Raw genomic sequence first — 18411 nt, 5'->3', positions numbered from 1 at the left:
CATCACATTGTTGCTGCATTCCATTTGTACTAGGGCAGGGGTAGGGAACCTATGGCTCTAGAGCCATATGTGGCTCTTTTGATGACTGCATCTGGCTCTCAGATAAATCTTAGCTGACATTGCTTAACACAATAAGTATTTAATAATTCCGCTGGTAATCACAGTGTTAAAAATATCGTTCAAATTATAAAACATTCTCATGCATTTTAATCCAACCATCCATTTTCTATTGCACCTGTTGAAAATGTCGCATTAATGGTAAGAAGTATTATATTTATTATTGGTTAACTTTAGCATAACAATGTTATTAAAAAGAATAAGACACTTATTATACTCTAAAAATGTTAGTCTTACTTAAAAATGCACGCAATTAGTTGTATTCGGTGTTAAAAAATATTTTATGGCTCTCACGGAAATACATTTTGAAATATTTGGCTTTTACGGCTCTCTCAGCCAAAAAGGTTCCCGACCCCTGTACCAGGGAATCAAAACTTCCCAGTTCCTAGTCAGAATTTTCAACTTCGGAAATTGGACAGTCCTCACCCTTACCCTCTTGTTGGCTTTCAAAGATGGCTGTTCTGAGTGTAAACAACAATAATAACTCCTGTAATATCCTATATTCGTCCCTCTGACTAGTTTTTGTCACATTAAATCAGCCATATACCGTATTTTTCGGAATATAAGTCGCTCCGGAGTATAAGTCGAACCTGCCGAAAATGCATAATAAAGAAGGCAAAAAAACATAAGTCGCACTGGAGTATAAGTCGCATTTTTGGCGGAAATTTGTTTGATTTATTTTCAGACAAGGCAAGCTGAAGAATAGCTTTTAACTATGTGGTTATCTTGATTTACGATTTCATCAATGGAACGCTTGTAACTCGGCTGTGACGTCTTCAACTTCTAAGTTGAGGTGTTTGGACCGCAGCGAGTGTTCAATTTAACCTAAAGCATGTATGAAGACTGCATTGATTGATTGAAACTTTTATTAGTAGATTGCACAGTACAGTACATATTCCGTACAATCGACCACTAAATGGTAACACCCGAATAAGTTTTTCAATTTGTTAAAGTCGGGGTCCACGTTAATCAATTCATGGGAAAGCAGCTATCGATTATTTTAGTAATCGAGTAATCCATTGATTCGTTTGTTCAATTAATAGTATAAAATACACCTTTCAGCTTCCATGTGTATTTGGGGGGAAATAGTTTAAATGAAACATTTTCTGCTTTGCCAAATCCTTATATTTTTGCTAATAAATGCACATCATCAACATTGAAACTGCACTCCTACTATTGGAAAAAAATAAGTTAAATCTCTGCCTTTCGTTGCCACACAGATCACAGCCCGCCACACCACCTCTCTCGTGTGCTTTTTTGCAGTGTCTGTGCGTCAATTACCATGTTTCCTACAATTTGAACCCTGCGGCTTACAAAACAATGAGACTAATTTATGTATTTTCTTTTGTAACCGCCATAATGTTTTGCAAGATTTGTATTTTTTTCTTTAGATTTTCTTGTACGGCATTTCGTGTTTGTGACTTGCATGTGTATAAAAAGTGCTACAGAAAAAAGTTTGATTTGATCTGACATCGACAGGCACTGATAGACATAATTTTTTTTTTCTGTACATATATTATGTAAATATTACGTGCATATGTTATATTTTACATCACTATATTTAGTCTATTTATACCTGCATTGTCCTTTCCATCCTGACACTTTCCATCCTTGTAACTGAGCTACTGTGTGGAACAATTTCCCTTGTGGATCATTAAAGATTGTCTAAGTCGAAGTTATTGTTTTTTGCTATGGCGCCATCTTTTGGACGAGTTTGCTCACTGCAAGTGCTGCTGGTTGAAAATGTACTTCCTGTTTCGGACATTGAAAGAGTTTATCCCATTGTGTCTATTATTCGCCTATATCTTTTCTGCTCGAAAACATTCTTTATTCATCACTCCATGCAATGTTTGTAATTTTTGCAATATAACTAAAACTATTCATACTTACTAAACTGTCCCATTTGTGGTGTCTGTAGGAGAGTTTTCATGCATAATTTGTACATGCTATCGTGATTTATCAAGCTAGTGTCGTTAGCATTATCAGCGAAAATTTTTACCTGTTTACAAGTGTCTGCTACTTTTACCATAAAAGGGCTTTTTTTTTTACGTTGTTTTAGTTTTGTAAATCCACCAAAACATCACTGGGGCGTTATTATGTCTGTTTAGCTGATTTGCGAGCTAACTTCCGCAGCAAGTGGGTCCATGACAATGACTTCTGTTTTGTTTGTTCATCTGTTTTAATGCCATGTTACAGAGACCATTTGGAAATAATTCAGTTCTATAAATAAATATTTACAAAATCTTTCATACTGGTATATAGCTGTGACTTATGATCCGGAATGGAGATTATGGATGTATGTATGTATATACATGTATGTATACATATATACATATACATACAGTATGTATGTATATACATACATATACATGTATATATACATATATGCATATATACATATACGTATGTATGCAGATATATATAATGTGTGTGTATGTATATATATATATATATATCAGTGACGTGCGGTGAGGTTTATAGCTGGTGAGGCATTGACGTAATCAGAATCAGATTTACAAATATGCAGTATGCGGTCAGTGCAGATTATTTGCCATTTGATTGGCAGCAGTTTACAGGTTATGTTTAATTTCTGCATTCTTTACACATACAAACTGTTGCCCACAAAATGTGCATTTCATAAAAAACAAAACACAAATAATGTTATCGTCGTCTTACTTTTACTTATAAATGAAGTCCATGCGCCGGTCATTCTGGATGAAAAATAGCCGTCACTTTTTGGTAAAAGTCCTCCTTCACTTCCTTCAGTTTTAAAAGTTTATAAGAGGTCCTACTCTCATCATTTCCACGAAATGCTAGCTGCTGTTTGGCGAGGAAGCAGGTCGCATGGATGACATCTTTTAAAATCTCCCGTTTCTCTTTTACCTTAGCATTGTGGAAACTGATGTTGAGTCGCCGCTCGGTAGACAGAGAAGTTAACGAGGTATTGCAAAAATTCAGCGATTTTGGTCAGGGGAGGCAGGGGAGGCAGTGCCTCATCTTTGATCATGTAAATAAATAAAATATATAATGAGAAAATAATTGCAATTGTTAGTTTTTAATTTTCATTTAACCTCACCAATTTGGATTATTTTTTTCTTCAAATTTGCTGAATTTTCGCAATCCCTCATAAACTTCTCCGCCTGCCGTGCAGTCAGAGTGCCTTCTTGTCTGGTGTGTTGCTGAGCGTTCAAAACGGCAGAGAAAAAAATCTGAGGTGAGACAAACAGTTCTCGTGTCTCACAATAGGGGTGCTCATGATCAGAGCCATACGGTGGCATAAGCGAGTTAAGTGCCGCAGCGATTAACGTGTTTTGTGTCTTGGTGAGCCATCAAAACGGCAGAGGAAAAAGTCTCCATGAAGCAAACAGTTCTCGTGCCTCACGGTAGGGGCGGGGCGGTGGCCTCTGCGGGTAAATGCCGCAGCGACTTATTTTGTCCGTCTCGTGCATCTCAACTTTCAACATGGATAAATACATTTACGCACTTAAACAGTTTTCTAAAGTGGACTTTCAAGCGAAGCAGGAGATAATTACTAAAGGAAGGCCAACACCGGAGCTGAAGGGTTTGTTTCAATCAGCAGGACGGAAAGTTACTCGCTCTTTCCAGACAGAGTGGTATACGTGAAAAGACTGGCTTCGTGGATGTTCTACAACAGGGGTCGGCAACCTTTACCACTCAAAGAGCCATTTTGACCCGTTTCACAAATTAAAGAAGACAAAGGGAGCCGCAACCATTCTCGCGAATATCTGCTGGTAGTCACCCATATAACAGTAATAAGGGCGTGCCATGAAGCCATTGCCTTTGACGCCTTCTACAACATGTACAGACAGCTTGCCAGTACATGTTGTATGTGGCTTGCGCAGATATACGTACACGACTGCAAGGCATACTGGATGATACAGTTTTCACTGACGGTTGTGATATAAACAACTTCAACACTCTTACTAATATGCACCACACTGTGAACCCACACCAAACAAGAATGACACATTTCTGGAGAACATCCGCACTGTAACACATTATAAACGCAACATAACAATTACCCAGAATGCTATGCATCCATGACTCTTGCAGGCTACATTATACACCCCACTAGCACCTAAACCCGCTTCCTCCCCCCTTCCGTGCGTCGGTTGAGGTGGGCGGGGGTGTATAATATAGTCAGAAAGAGTCATGGATTCTGGGTATTTCTTATGTTGCGTTTATGTTGTGTTACTGTGAGGAAGTTTTCCCGAAATGTGTTTGTCATTCTTGTTTGGTGTGGGTTCACAGTGTGGTGCATATTAGTAGGAGTGTTAAAGTTATTTATATCACAACCTTCAGTGTACTCTGTGTCACCCAGTATGCCTTGCAGTCATGTACGTGTATCTGCGCAAGACACACACAACATGTTACTGTACTGGCAAGATGTCTGTACATGTTGTAGAAGGCGTTAAAGGCAATGGCTTCATGGAATGCCCTTCCTACTGTTATATGGGTGACCACCAGCGGTAATTCGCGAGAATGGTTGCAGCTCCCATTGTCTTTTTTATTTTGTAAAACGCGTCATAATGTAGAGGGCGCTAAAAGTAAAGCCATCACGGCACGCCCTCAATATTGATGTCCAAGTGAAAATCGAAGAATGTTGACCCCGGGTGATGTCCGGAAGAGGCTTCGAGAACCGGAATCCCCCCGTAACAATCGGCGGGGTCGGCGATTGTGCAGCTGAGCCACATCAGAGTGGCCAAAGAGCCGCATGTGGCTCCGGAGCCGTGGGTTGCCTACCCCTGTTCTACAAGAAACCGCCTTTTCTGCTTTGCGTGCCTTCTTTTTTCAACCTGTGGAACTGTGTGGACTCAAATGGGATTTTGTGACCTAAAGAATTTGCAAAGAAGCCTCACCAAACATGAGCGCTGAAAACGTTTGGGATGACGAGGATTGACTTGGCTTTGGATGAACAGCGGCGACTCAACATCAGTGTCCACAATGCTAAGGTAAAAGAGAAACTATTGTCTTTAAAAGATGTCATCCATGCGACCTGCTTCCTCGCTAAACAGCAGCTAGTATTTCGTGGAAATGATAAGAGTAGGAGCTCTGCTAATCTCTGCTATGTTGAACTCTTATAAGACTTTTTAAAACTGAAGGAAGTGAAGGACTTTTACCAGAAAGTGACGGCTATTTTTATCCAGAAGGACCGGCGCATTGACTTCATTTATAAGTAAAGGTAAGACGACAATAACATTATTTGTGTTTCGTTTTTAATGAAATGCACATTTTGTGGGCGACAGTTTGTATGCGTAAAGAATGCAGAAATGAAACATAACCTGTAAACTGCTGCCAATCAAATGACAAATAATCTGCACTGAGCGCATACTGTATATTTGTAAATCTGATTCTGATTACGTCAGTGCCTCACCAGCTATAAGCCTGACCGCACGTCACTGATATATATATATGTGTATATATATATATATATATATATATACACATATATATATATATGTATATATGAGTTGGGAAATTGTTTTAGATGTAAATATAAACGGAATACAATGATTTGCAAATCCTTTTCAACCCATTTTCAATTGAATGCACTACAAAGTCAACGTATTTTATGTTCAAACTCATAAACTTTATTTTTTTTGCAAATCATAATTAACTTAGAATTTCATGGCTGCAACACATGCCAAATTAGTTGGGAAAGGGCATGTTCACCACTGTATTACATCATCTTTTCTTTAAAAAGGCTCAATAAACATTTGGGAACTGAGGAAAGTAATTGTTGAAGCTTTGAAAGTGGAATTCTTACCCATTCTTGTTTTATGTAGAGCTTCAGTCGTTCAACAGTCCGGGATTTCCGCTGTCGTATTTTACGCTTCATAATGCGCCACACATATTCGATGGGAGACAGGTCTGGACTGCAGGCGGGCCAGGAAAGTACCCGCACTCTTTTACTACGAAGCCATGCTGTTGTAACACGTCCTGAATGTGGCTTGGCATTGTTTTGCTGAAATAAGCAGTGGTGTCCATGATAACGTTGCTTGGATGACAACATATGTTGCTCCAAAACCTGTAGAGACCTTTCAGCATTAATGGTGCCTTCACAGATGTGTAAGTTACCCATGCCTTGGGCACTAATACACCCCCATACCATCACAGATGCTGGCTTTCGAACATTGTGCCTATAACAATGCGGATGGTTATTTTCCTCTTTGTTCCGGTTCTGTTTGAACACCACATCCAATTAAATATAATTTGAAATGTGGACTCGTCAGACCACAGAACACTTTTCCACTTTGCATCAGTCCATCATAGATGATCTCGGGCCCAGCGAAGCCGGCGGTAATTCTGGGTATTGTTGATAAATGGGTTTGGCTTTGCATAGTAGAGTTTTAACTTGCACTTACAGATGTAGCGACCAACTGTAGTTACTGACAGTGGTTTTATGAAGTGTTCCTGAGGCCATGTGGTGATATCCTTTACACACCGATGTCGTTTTTTGATGCAGTACTACCTAAGGGATCAAAGGTCCGTAATATCGCTTACGTGCAGTGATTTCTCCGGATTCTTTGAACCTTTTGAGAATTTTACGGACCGTAGATGGTAAAATCCCTAAATTCCTTGCAAAAGCTCGTTGAGAAATGTTGTTCTAAAACTGTTCGACAATTTGCTTACAAAGTGGTGACCTTCGCCCCATCCTTGTTTGTGAATTACTTAGCATTTCATGGAAGCTGCTTTTATACCCAATCATGGCACCCACCTGTTCCCAATTAGCCTGCACACCTGTGGGATGTTCCAAATAAGTGTTTGATGAGCATTTCTCAACTTTATCAGTATTTATTGCCACCTTTCCAAACTTCTTTGTCACGTGTTGCTGGCATTAAATTCTAAAGTTAATGATGATTTGCAAACAAAAAAATGTTTATCAGTTTGAACATCAAATATGTTGTCTTTGTAGCATATTCAACTGATTATGAGTTGAAAGTGATTTGCAAATCATTGTATTCCCTTTATATTTACATCCAACACAATTTCCCAACTCGAGTGGAAACGGGGTTTATATATATCCATCTATCCATCCATCCATTTCCTACCGCTTGTCCCTTATATATTTACTGTATATATTTTTTTATGTATATATATATATCCTCTGAAATTTTGTGTGTGCAGCTTAAATACTGTGTGCTCTATAGATCAGACATTACGGTATGTATGTCCACGTATTTTAAGTTTCAGGCGTTTCATGTGGTCGGGATTTTCAAAATTACTATTAGTTACACTCATTAAACGATTAATCAAAACAACATAATATAAATCAAAGTTTTTTTCCTAATAAAAGGAATCGTTACAATCCTATATTATATATTATCTTTTTCATGCATGCTGAGTTAACTTTTGTTATGTCCACAGGCAAAATTAGTTGTTTTCATTTACTACAGTAAAAGATTAAACATATTCCAGGGTGACTGGAAAAACCTTACAACATATTCTATGGAAAATCAATATTTCAGGCAGGAGGGGAGGACCCAATTGTATTTGATTCTCTGAGGGGAGTCTAAGTGTGCCACACATTGAAAGCTCCTGAATTAGACTACCAGTGACAAAACATTCTGTGTCTGGGGAATCTGTCCCTTTCAATGGCAAGTAATGGCGTATTCCATCACTATTTGGCTCTCAACGCACACGTCACTGTATCTCATTATTGACAAGTCACGACCCAGCTCACTTGTTGTGATCAATCACTTTCCAGACTGTTCCATTAGCCTTGTCTTCACCTTTTTCTCAGCCTTGATGACATCACCAAGGCCATGCAGACTCGGGATGAGGACCACTGTGCCTAAATGAATTCCGTGGCGTGACCTGCTTTGAGCATTGCTCTGATAAATAAATGCGCTCCTATCGTCAACTTTTTGACGTCAATATATAAAACTGGGACGAACTAATGATATGTTCTCTCATTGTTTCACGGCAATTTCCCAACACAGACATGTCAAAGCTGTAAGACGCATTGTGAGAACGTCACAAGCCTGGAATTTAGTGTGCTGATTCGTTCAATGCGTTTACATAGACACAAGAGAAAACCGTAAACAATTATTTTCTTGCTAGAGTAAGACGATTATTTTATTGTGGCATGACCACACTAATTTAAAAAGTCTATTTTAAAAAAACATGTATTTCTCTACTTTTCTCAACATTGTACCTGTTTAGTGCAAAGTTAGCCCAGAGTTAGCGCAGAGTTTTAAAATTTAAAAGGGCCCTATTATGCAAAAGCCACTTTATTAACGTATTAGTCCTTGCTGTTGCGTATTTGGGATCTGCATAAGTCCTGGAGATTTGGGCTGAAACCGTAAAGGCATTGTGAAGATTTTTATAAAACATTCTTGCCTTCCTTCATCCTTTCGGGAAACGAGCCATTTGGAATTTGCCCCATTAGTGACGTTTTTGCAGTGGGTGACGTCAGCGGATTACCCATATATGGTCAAGTTTTACCTGAAGAGCTTTGAGCCAGTCCACCATTGTAATTTACCGCTGTAGTCAAAAAGTGCATTCTTAGTCTCTATCCGGGGGCAGACTGGATCACACATTCACATGCATCCTCCGTTGTTGCCATTTCTAACACAAAGTAGCATATAGTTCAAACTTACATGTGTTGGTAGAGCCCTAAAAACTACAACATGGCAAACGGGGAAAAAACACAGTCGAAATAGAGGCACGTAAAAAAAGACCGGCCGCATCCGGAAAAGACGGTACGAAAGCAGTTTGAAAACGGTCTGTAAAACATAATTTTTGCTTAATCACCATTACATGTTATGTAGACCACAAGGAAGTGTTTTAAATATAGAAAAAACTCACAATATTACCCCTTTAAGACCCTTTAATATGGCATAACCACGGTTTGGCACTTACCTCAGTTGTAAAAGGGCCATATTATGATTTGTTTTCTACATTTAAAACAGTCTAGTTGTCAAAATTTTGCATACATTTGTTTTACAGACCATCTTCACGCCAATGTTTGACTTTCTCTGCAGAATGCGCCACTTTATTTAAGCCAGTGGCGTCAAAGTCAAGAATGATCTACATTTGAATAGTATTAGACCGGTCCGCAGGCCACAGCCATCTGCTGCTGTTTTTGCATGCACCAATACTCCAACAGTGTTGGTGTTGGGGAATTTTCAAAATGGGGTCCCAGGAACCCCATCAAGTCATAAAAAATGGGGTCCCACAGTACATTTTTGGGGTCCCACTTTTTTTGTAACCGTTTTGAAAACAAATGATAAATGTATGCATTATTCTGTTATATCTCAGATTTTATATTGTATTTTAGAAAAATGTTGTCATAAACATTACTGAATTAAAAAAAAAAAAGAATTCAAATGAAAACATTCATTCACTTTCTTCTTTCCTTCACGCATCCAAACTTTACCGCTTTCTATATTTTTTTCTATATTATTTTCTATATTTTTTTTCTAATGTATTTGTTCTATTTCTGACCAAAGTAAGACAAACAAAATTATCTGAAGTTCCATCCATCCATTTTCTACCGCTTATTCCCTTTGGGGGCGCTGGCACCTATCTCAGCTACAATCGGGCGGAAGGCGGGGTACACCCTGGACAAGTCGCCACCTCATCCCAGGGCCAACACAGATTGACAGGCAACATTCACACTCGCATTCACACACTAGGGCCAATTTAGTGTTGCCAATCAACTTATCCCCAGGTGCATGTCTTTGGAAGTGGGAGGAAGCCGTAGTACCTGGAGGGAACCCACGCATTCACGGGGAGGACATGGAAACTCCACACAGAAAGATCCCGAGCCCGGGATTGAATCCTGACTACTCAGGATCTTCATATTGTGAGGCAAACGCACTAACCCTTCTACCACCGTGAAGCCCTATCTGAAGTCGTCTTTGTTTTTTAGTTTTAATGCCATCATTTTAATAGTCCGGCCCCTGAGCTAAAATGAGTTTGACACCCCTGATTTAAGCACTCCTCCAGGTCCATTCAACTGCCTCTCCACTCCGTCAGACATGTTGTAGTTTTTAGCGCTTCCATATGGAGTCTACTGACAGATATAAGTTAGAAATACAGTATACACGACTTTGTATTAGAAATGTCAACAGCCTGGCATACTGGCATGTAGGAGCCAGTATACCTCACACGAGGATCGAGAAAACATAGAAACGTATTCACTACCGCGTCAAATTGACACTGGATAAAATGGGGGACTTGCATAAAGCTCTAGCGGTAAACCACCATTTAGAGAGATGTCCTCTGTCATAAGGCTAAAGACGTCACTGAAGTCTCTAATTCCAAAAGGTTTGTTTGGAGGAAGTGTGAAGGAAGGCAAGTTTATTTCATAAATATCCCTGCAATTCCTCCATGGTTGAATGTCTAATTTTCAGGACTTATTAGGATCCCAAATCCACAAAAACAGGTACCAACGGGTAAGGAAAGTGGATTTTGTATATTAGGACTCCTTTAAGGCCATGGCATCGTTCATTTGCAGTACAGAGTGTGTAAACCGTTTTAAAGGGGACCTATGATGAATTTATTCTACATTTTAAACACTTCCCCCGAAAGGGAATAAGCAGTAGAAAATGGATGGATGGATTAAACACTTCCTTGTGTTCTAAATTTAGCTTTGGGGCATATTTTGCTCCAAGGTCACATTAATAACCTGCCTTTTGCTTATGTCTGCAAAATGTTTGTTTATGGAGGCGTTCCCCGATTGCAAAAGAAACCATGCCCCACCCTCTCCAAAAGTAAATTAATTCATCTTTAGAAAAGGCACCCTGTTTGAATAAATATGTCAAAGATGGTCAAAAATAAACTTTATACACATTACATAGATTCACCAGGTCTCTGCCCATTCTGATTGATACAAAGCTGCATAAAAAGTTGTTCTTTACCAGCGTTTATTTTACAGCATGTCGCACGTTGGTGTTGTTGTGCGCATGCCAAGATTAGAATGGTAAATGGGTTATACTTATATAACGCTTTTCTACCTTCAAGGTACTCAAAGCGCTTTGACACTATTTCCACATTCACCCATTCACACACACATTTACACACTGATGGCGGGAGCTGCCACGCAAGTCCATAACCACAACCCATCAGGAGCAAGGGTGAAGCGTCTCGCTCAAGGACACAACGGACGTGACGAGGTTGGTAGAAGGTGGGGATTGAACCAGGAACCCTCAGGTTGCTGGCAAGGCCACTCTCCCAACTGCACCACGCCATCCTTAGAAAGACATTATGTTATCCTGTTGCATTACTTGCTTCCTTAAAGGGGAACATTATCACAATTCCAAAAGGGTTAAAAACAATAAAAATCAGTTCCCAGTGGCTTGTTGTATTTTTTGAAGTTTTTTTCAAAATTTTACCGGTCTCGGAATATCCCTAAAAAAAGCTTTAAAGTGCTTGATTTTCGCTATTTGCGATGCGACTATCCATTTCCCTGTGACGTCACACAGTGCTGCCAATGTAAACAAACAATTGCGAATACCACAGCAAGATATAGCGACATTAGCTCGGATTTCAGCGGCTTGAGCGATTCAACAGATTACGCATGTATTGAAACGGATGGTTGGAGTATGAAAGTATTAAAGAAGAAACTGAAGCTATTGAGCGAATAGCTATTGACGCTATTCATAGCCATAGCATGGCCGAATAGCTGCGTTAGCATCGCCGGTAAAATGTGCGGACCAAACGATCAGGACTTTCGCATCTTGTGACACTGGAGCAACTTAAATCCGTCGATTGGTAAGTGTTTTTTTTCGCATTAAATGTGGGTGGAGGGAAACGTAATATAGTTGCAAATGCTTCTGCAGGTTATCCATACATCTCTGTGCCATGTCTGCTTTAGCACCGCCGGTAAATAGCATGTTAGCATCGATTAGCTGGCAGTCAACATCAACAAAACTCACCTTTGTGATTTCGTTGACTTTATTGTTGCAAATGCATCTGCAGGTTATCCATACATCTCTGTGCCATGTCTGCTTTAGCACCGCCGGTAAATAGCATGTTAGCGTCAATTAGCGTAGCATGTTAGCATCGATTAGCTGGCAGTCACGCCGTGACCAAATATGTCTGATTAGCACATAAGTCTACATCAACAAAACTCACCTTTGTGATTTCGTTGACTTTATCGTTGCAAATGCATCTGCAGTTTATCCATACATCTCTGTGCCATGTCTGTCATCGCCGATAAAATGTGGAGACACTCCCGCACATTCAATGGGGGTCTGGCGGCAGACACTTTCGCATATTCGGGCCAGTGGTGCAACTTGAATCCCTCCCTGTTAGTGTTGTTACACCCTCCGACAACACACCGACGAGGCATGATGTCTCCAAGGTTCCAAAAAATAGTCGAAAAAACGGAAAATAACAGAGCTGAGACCCAATGTTTACAATGTGTTGAAAATGAAAATGGCGGCTGTATTACCTCGGCGACGTCACATTCTTACGTCATCGCCTCCAGAGCGATAAACAGAAAGGCGTTTAATTCCCCAAAATTCACCCATTTAGAGTTCGGAAATCGGTTAAAAAAATATATGGTCTTTTTTCTGCACCATCAAGGTATATATTGATGCTTACACAGGTCTGGTGATAATGTTCCCCTTTAAAGTACCAGTAGAGTGGAAAAATAAGTTGACTTTGTATGCTTATTTGTGTTTCATTATATTCATTACCATATACAATTGTATTTACAATACACAAAGTATGTGGAAACACTGTTTGAACATCACACAATTCCACAAATTCAGTCAGCCATATTTGAATATTGTGCTCTGAATACCTTCGGCTATTTTCGGGGTTTGACATCACAGTAGTAACGCTTCTGCACTCTGACCATATTATCAGATCAGTCATACTGGAAATATGCAAAAATTGGAAAGAGATGTGCAGTCTATCATTCACAATCCTTATGCAAGACATGAACACATATGCTTGGCTTTTTTTATGCATTCAAAATCATAAATAAATAGCCAACAATTGATTCAACAGATCGAGCATCCTGTGTTGCGTTCATTACCCTGAATTGATTAACGTGGACCCCGACTTAAACAAGTTGAAAAACTTATTCGGGTGTTACCATTTAGTGGTCCATTATATGGAATATGTACTGTACTGTGCAATCAACTAATAAAAGTTTCAATCAATTATTATACACTCTGTAAAAACATCCAGAAACCATCAACAATACTCCATTTTACATGTCTTGATCTGAAAATGAGTAATATTGTTATTGTAAGCGCCAATGCAGAGGGACTATTTTAGCGGCACATTGATAGCAGGAAGCTAATGCTATCTTACGCTGCTATTGTTGACACATTGAGCCGACGGCTGCTTCTGCTTCGTCTCAAGCTTGCTAAAAGTACATTTTAGATTATAATGCATGCATCTCTCACCTGGTAGTAGACAAATGTGGCCATGGTCTGAAAGGCTGGTCCACTTTGACATGCCCCGAGATTGCGAAATAGACCCCACAAGACTTTTGTAAAATTTTGCCTATTGTTCACAATCATTATGAAAGACATGATGGATGGATTTTTTTGTATTACATTCTAAATATTAAATAAACTTAAATAAATGGCTGCTTACAGCCGAGCCAATGGGAGCTCCTCTATTCTACCCAAAAAAATCCAATAAATAACCATTCAAAAAGCACCAACAATCCTCTGTTTACATTTCGTGGCTTGAATATTAACCAAGTATTAGTTCTATTGTTATTATAAACGCTTACGCAGACAACCTTTTTTTAGCGCCACCGTGATCACTTCCGTGTCCCTATGCGTACATCATCGAGTGGTCAGCTACTTCCATGCTTCCTTGTTCCCTGTAAGTTTATTTTAAATCATTAATATTGCTTCTCACCTGGAAAGTAGATGGCGGAGTACGTACTCCAAGATGTTGGTACTCTCTGACAGCCTTTTAGGACTTGAACATGGCAAGAACGAAAAGATGCTTGGTCCAACCGTCGCGTTTCTTGGCGAGGATTATGAGGCATTCTTCATCAAAATGTGAATATATGAGCATCCAAGCAGTCGGCATCCTAATAACAACAGATTCTGTATAGTAAATTATGTTTTATTATGTTTGTTGTCTCTCATCAAGTCTGCAGCGAGTAATAATCAGTGCTAAAAGGGAAAAAACAATTGATTGAAATTAATGCGCAGCATATACTTAAAATGATCAAAATATACACATGTTAAACTAGAAATGGTCAAATGTACTTATTCATGTTAAAACTACAATTATGAGGAAATTTAAGTGACTATAAATAAATAGCTCTTAAAACTAAGGACATTTCTAGAAATAAAATTCTAAATCTTGGCAAGTAGCAAATAATTTGCAATGTATATTTTATAGGCATCGAAACAAGTAGGAGGGCGTTAGACGGGAATGAATAACAAGCAGTGCTGCAGACTGATTATAATTAAAGCTCTAATAAGTGTGCCCACCTCACTGTGATGTCACAATGGAGCCATTTTTTAATTTTTTTTTAAAGGGTGCAAAACACAGCATTCAGAGGCATCCAAAATGACATGCAAGCCCACGCCCAAATGTGTGGCCTTACTATTTGACACGACCCTGTAACATTGTAGCATTTATAAGTTAAAAATGACAAAAATCATAATAGGTCTCCTTTGAGTATTTTCATTATCCATCCATCGATTTTCTACCGCTTGTCTCGTCTCAGCTGCATAATGTAAAGTTAAAAAAAAAAAAATGCTATCAGGTCATTTTCCATTTAATAGAATCCCCATGTAAAAAAGTGAGCACTCACTCTAAAAGCACAAAGCTGAGAACATTTGGCCCTTTTCCACCAAAAGCTCAGTCACCCCTGGTTCCTGGAAACTCGGGTTCCTGGATCTATAGGTTCCTGTAGAAGTGTGTGGTTTGTGTTTCCATCACAAGTTCAGAGTAGTTTATACAAATCAGGCTGATGACGTATGGAGGAGTGGTGGACTATATTTCTATACTGATACCATGTGAATAATTGATTAACGTGGACCCCGACTTAAACAAGTTGAAAAACTTATTCGGGTGTTACCATTTAGTGGTCAATTGTACGGAATATGTACTGTACTGTGCAATCTACTAATAAAAGTATCAATCAATCAATCAATCAATAAACCAGGGGTCGGCATCCCGCGGCTCTGGAGCCGCAAGTGGCTCTTTAGCGCCGCCCTAGTGGCTCTCTGGAGCTTTTTCAAAAATATTTAAAAAATGGAAAAATATGAGGGGAAGAAAAATATTTTTTGTTTTAATATGGTTTCTGTAGGAGGACAAACATGACACAAACCTCCCTAATTGCTCTAAAGCACACTGTTTATATTAAAGATGCTTCACTGATTCGAGTATTTGGCGAGCGCCGTTTTGTCCTACTAATTTTGGCTGGACCTTGAACTCACCGTAGTTTGTTTACATGCATAACTTTTTCCGACTTTCTACGACGTGTTTTATGCCACTTTTTTTTTTTGTCTCATTTTGTCCACCAAACTTATAATGTTGTGCATGGATGCACAAAGGTGAGTTTTGTTGATGTCATTGACTTATGTGGAGTGTGCTATTCAGACATATTTGGTCACTGCATGACCGCAAGTTAATCGATGCTAACATGCTATTTAGGCTAGCTGTATGTACATATTGCATCATTATGTCTCATTTGTAGGTATATTTGAGCTCATTTAGTTTCCTTTAAGTCCCCATAATTCAATTTATATCTCTTGACACACTATTTGTATGTAATATTGCTTTTACTTTTTTGCGGCTCCAGATGGATTTGTTTTTGTATTTTTGCTCCAATATGGCTCTTTCAACTTTTTGGGTTGCCGACCCCTGAAATTAACAGACAATATTAGGTCATAGTTATTTTACTAAAAAGTAAGTCAATGAAATACAAACCATTTATATACAAAACGATATGTTTTATAAAATAAAGCGCACAGAATTGTTCATAAAAAGTCAGGCTTCAGTCTGCAACGTCTAACAATCAGAAAATCATGACGATTTCATGAGCTTCAAGCGATTCCCTTTGGTCCATTTCAGCTATAAATAATATATAAATAAGAAATATCAGTGTTTATCCGAAGGGAGACGACACGAACACAGCTTGTCAGCATTTGCATTCTGCCCACTCGTGTTGAGGCTAATAATTACACAAAAGGAGTGTCTGACCACTTTTACAACATGTAATAAAGTAAGTAGTAAATATTTGATGTTATTTACCTTCCTTCCTCTCGTGTGCTGCCTCCTTTTTTTCCACATTCATTTAATGAAGTCAGTCATAAGCAGCTGAGGTCGTCGCTTTGTGTCCGGCATCATACTAAAAATAAAACTTTAAAAAGAGTCCTTCCGGTTCTCGTAGCTTCGCGTAACGGAATGAAGTTAGAAAAAAATAATAAAACAACAATAAACTGCATATAGTTTCCGCTGACCAGCATTTCCAAAGCTCCTTTCGTTCTTCTTTCTCTCCGTTGTCAAGTTTGTTTTAATGGAAATACAAAACCCAAAACCAGTGAAGTTGGCACATTGTGTAAATGGTAAATAAAAACAGAATACAATGATATGCGATATAGCTCGGTTGGTAGAGCGGCCGTGTCAGTAACTTGAGGGTTGCAGGTTCGATCCCCGCTTCCGCCATCCTAGTCACTGCCGTTGTGTCCTTGGGCAAGACACTTTACCCACCTGCTCCCAGTGCCACCCACACTGGTTTAAATGTAACTTAGATATTGGGTTTCACTATGTAAAGCGCTTTGAGTCACTAGAGAAAAGCGCTATATAAATATAATTCACTTCACTTCACTTTACTTTTCAACCTAAATTCAATTGAATAGACTGCAAAGACCAGATACTTAACGTTTCAACTGGTAAACTCTATTTTTTTGCAAATATTAATTCATTTGGAATTTGATGCCTGCAACATGGTTAAAAAAAAGCTGGTAAAAGTGGCAAAAAAGACTGAGAACGTTGAGGAATGCTCATCAAACACTTATTTGGAACATCCCACAGGCGAAATAGCTAATTGGGAACAGCTGGGTGCGGTGATTGGGTATAAAAGCAGCTTCCATGAAATGCTCAGTCATTCACAACCAGGGATGGGGCGATATGTGAACAAATGCATGAGCAAATTGTCCAACAGTTTAAGAACAACATTTCTCATCAAGCTATTTCAAGGAATTTAGGGATTTCACCATCTACGGTCCATAATATCCTTAAAAGGTTCAAAGAATCTGGAGAAACCACTGCACGTATGCGATGATATTACGGACCTTCCATCCCAAAGTGGAAAAGTGTTCTGTGGTCTGACGAGTCCACATTTCAAATTATTTTTGGAAATTGTTGATGTCATGTCCCCCTGAACAAAGAGGAAAATAACCATCCGGTGATGGTTTGGGGGTGTATTAGTGCCCAAGGCATGGGTAACTTACTCATCTGTGAAGGCACCATTAATGCTGAAAGGTACATACAAGGTTTGGAATAAAATATGTTGCCATCCAAACAACGTTATCATGGACGCCCCTGCTTATTTCAGCAAGACAAGGACAAGCCACGTGTTACATCAGCGTGGCTTCATAGTATAAGAGTGCGGGTACTAGACTGGCCTGCCTGTAAATCCAGACCTATCCCCCATTAAAAATGTGTGCCGCACTATAAAGCGTAAAATAAGACAAAGGAGATCCCGGACTGTTGAACAACTTAAGCTGTACATCAAGCAAGAATGGGAACTAATTCCACCTGAAAAGCTTGAAAAATTGGTCTCCTCAGTTCCCAAACGTTTACTGAGTGTTGTTGAAAGGAAAGGCAATGTAATACCTGGTAAAAATGTCCCTGTGCCAACTTTTTTTGCACTGTGTTGCTGCCATTAAATTCTAAGTTAATGATTATTTGCAACAACAAAAAAATAGTTTCTCAGTTTGGACATTAAATATATTGTCTTTGCAGTCAACTCATTTGAATATAAGTTGAAAAGGATTGGCAAATCATTGTATTCTGTTTTTATTTACCATTTACACAACGTGCCAACTTCCCTGGTTGTGGGTTTTGTACAAACTTAATAAGAAATAAACAGTTGTATTCCAATGATGGTATATACCATGGGTCGTGGGTTTGAAAAATACGTTTTAGGAACGCCCCCAACTGTGTTCAACTAATCAGCGTTCGACAGCACAGCCCGGGCAGGTTCCTGGCAGCTTGGAAAGGTCTCATCTCGCTAAGAGGAACTTTGAATGGTTCCGGAAGAACTAAATCTACCCGGGTAGTTTTTGGTGGAAACACACGGTGAACTTTATTTACCCGGGGGAAGTT

The 18411-nt window shown here is 39.1% G+C and overlaps 1 protein-coding gene across 2 annotated transcripts in view; it reads right to left on the bottom strand.

Moving 5' to 3' along the window:
- Positions 1 to 18411, bottom strand: part of fkbp16 (FKBP prolyl isomerase 16) — a 156111-nt gene that overhangs the window by 120877 nt on the left and 16823 nt on the right. The gene's annotated exons all lie outside the window — the stretch shown is intronic.

This window comes from Nerophis ophidion, linkage group LG03 (assembly GCF_033978795.1).
Source record: "Nerophis ophidion isolate RoL-2023_Sa linkage group LG03, RoL_Noph_v1.0, whole genome shotgun sequence".
In the NCBI taxonomy this organism is placed as follows: Eukaryota; Metazoa; Chordata; class Actinopteri; order Syngnathiformes; family Syngnathidae; genus Nerophis; species Nerophis ophidion.
Note: the sequence above shows the minus strand (reverse complement) of the source record. Positions and strands in the feature narration are given on the sequence as shown.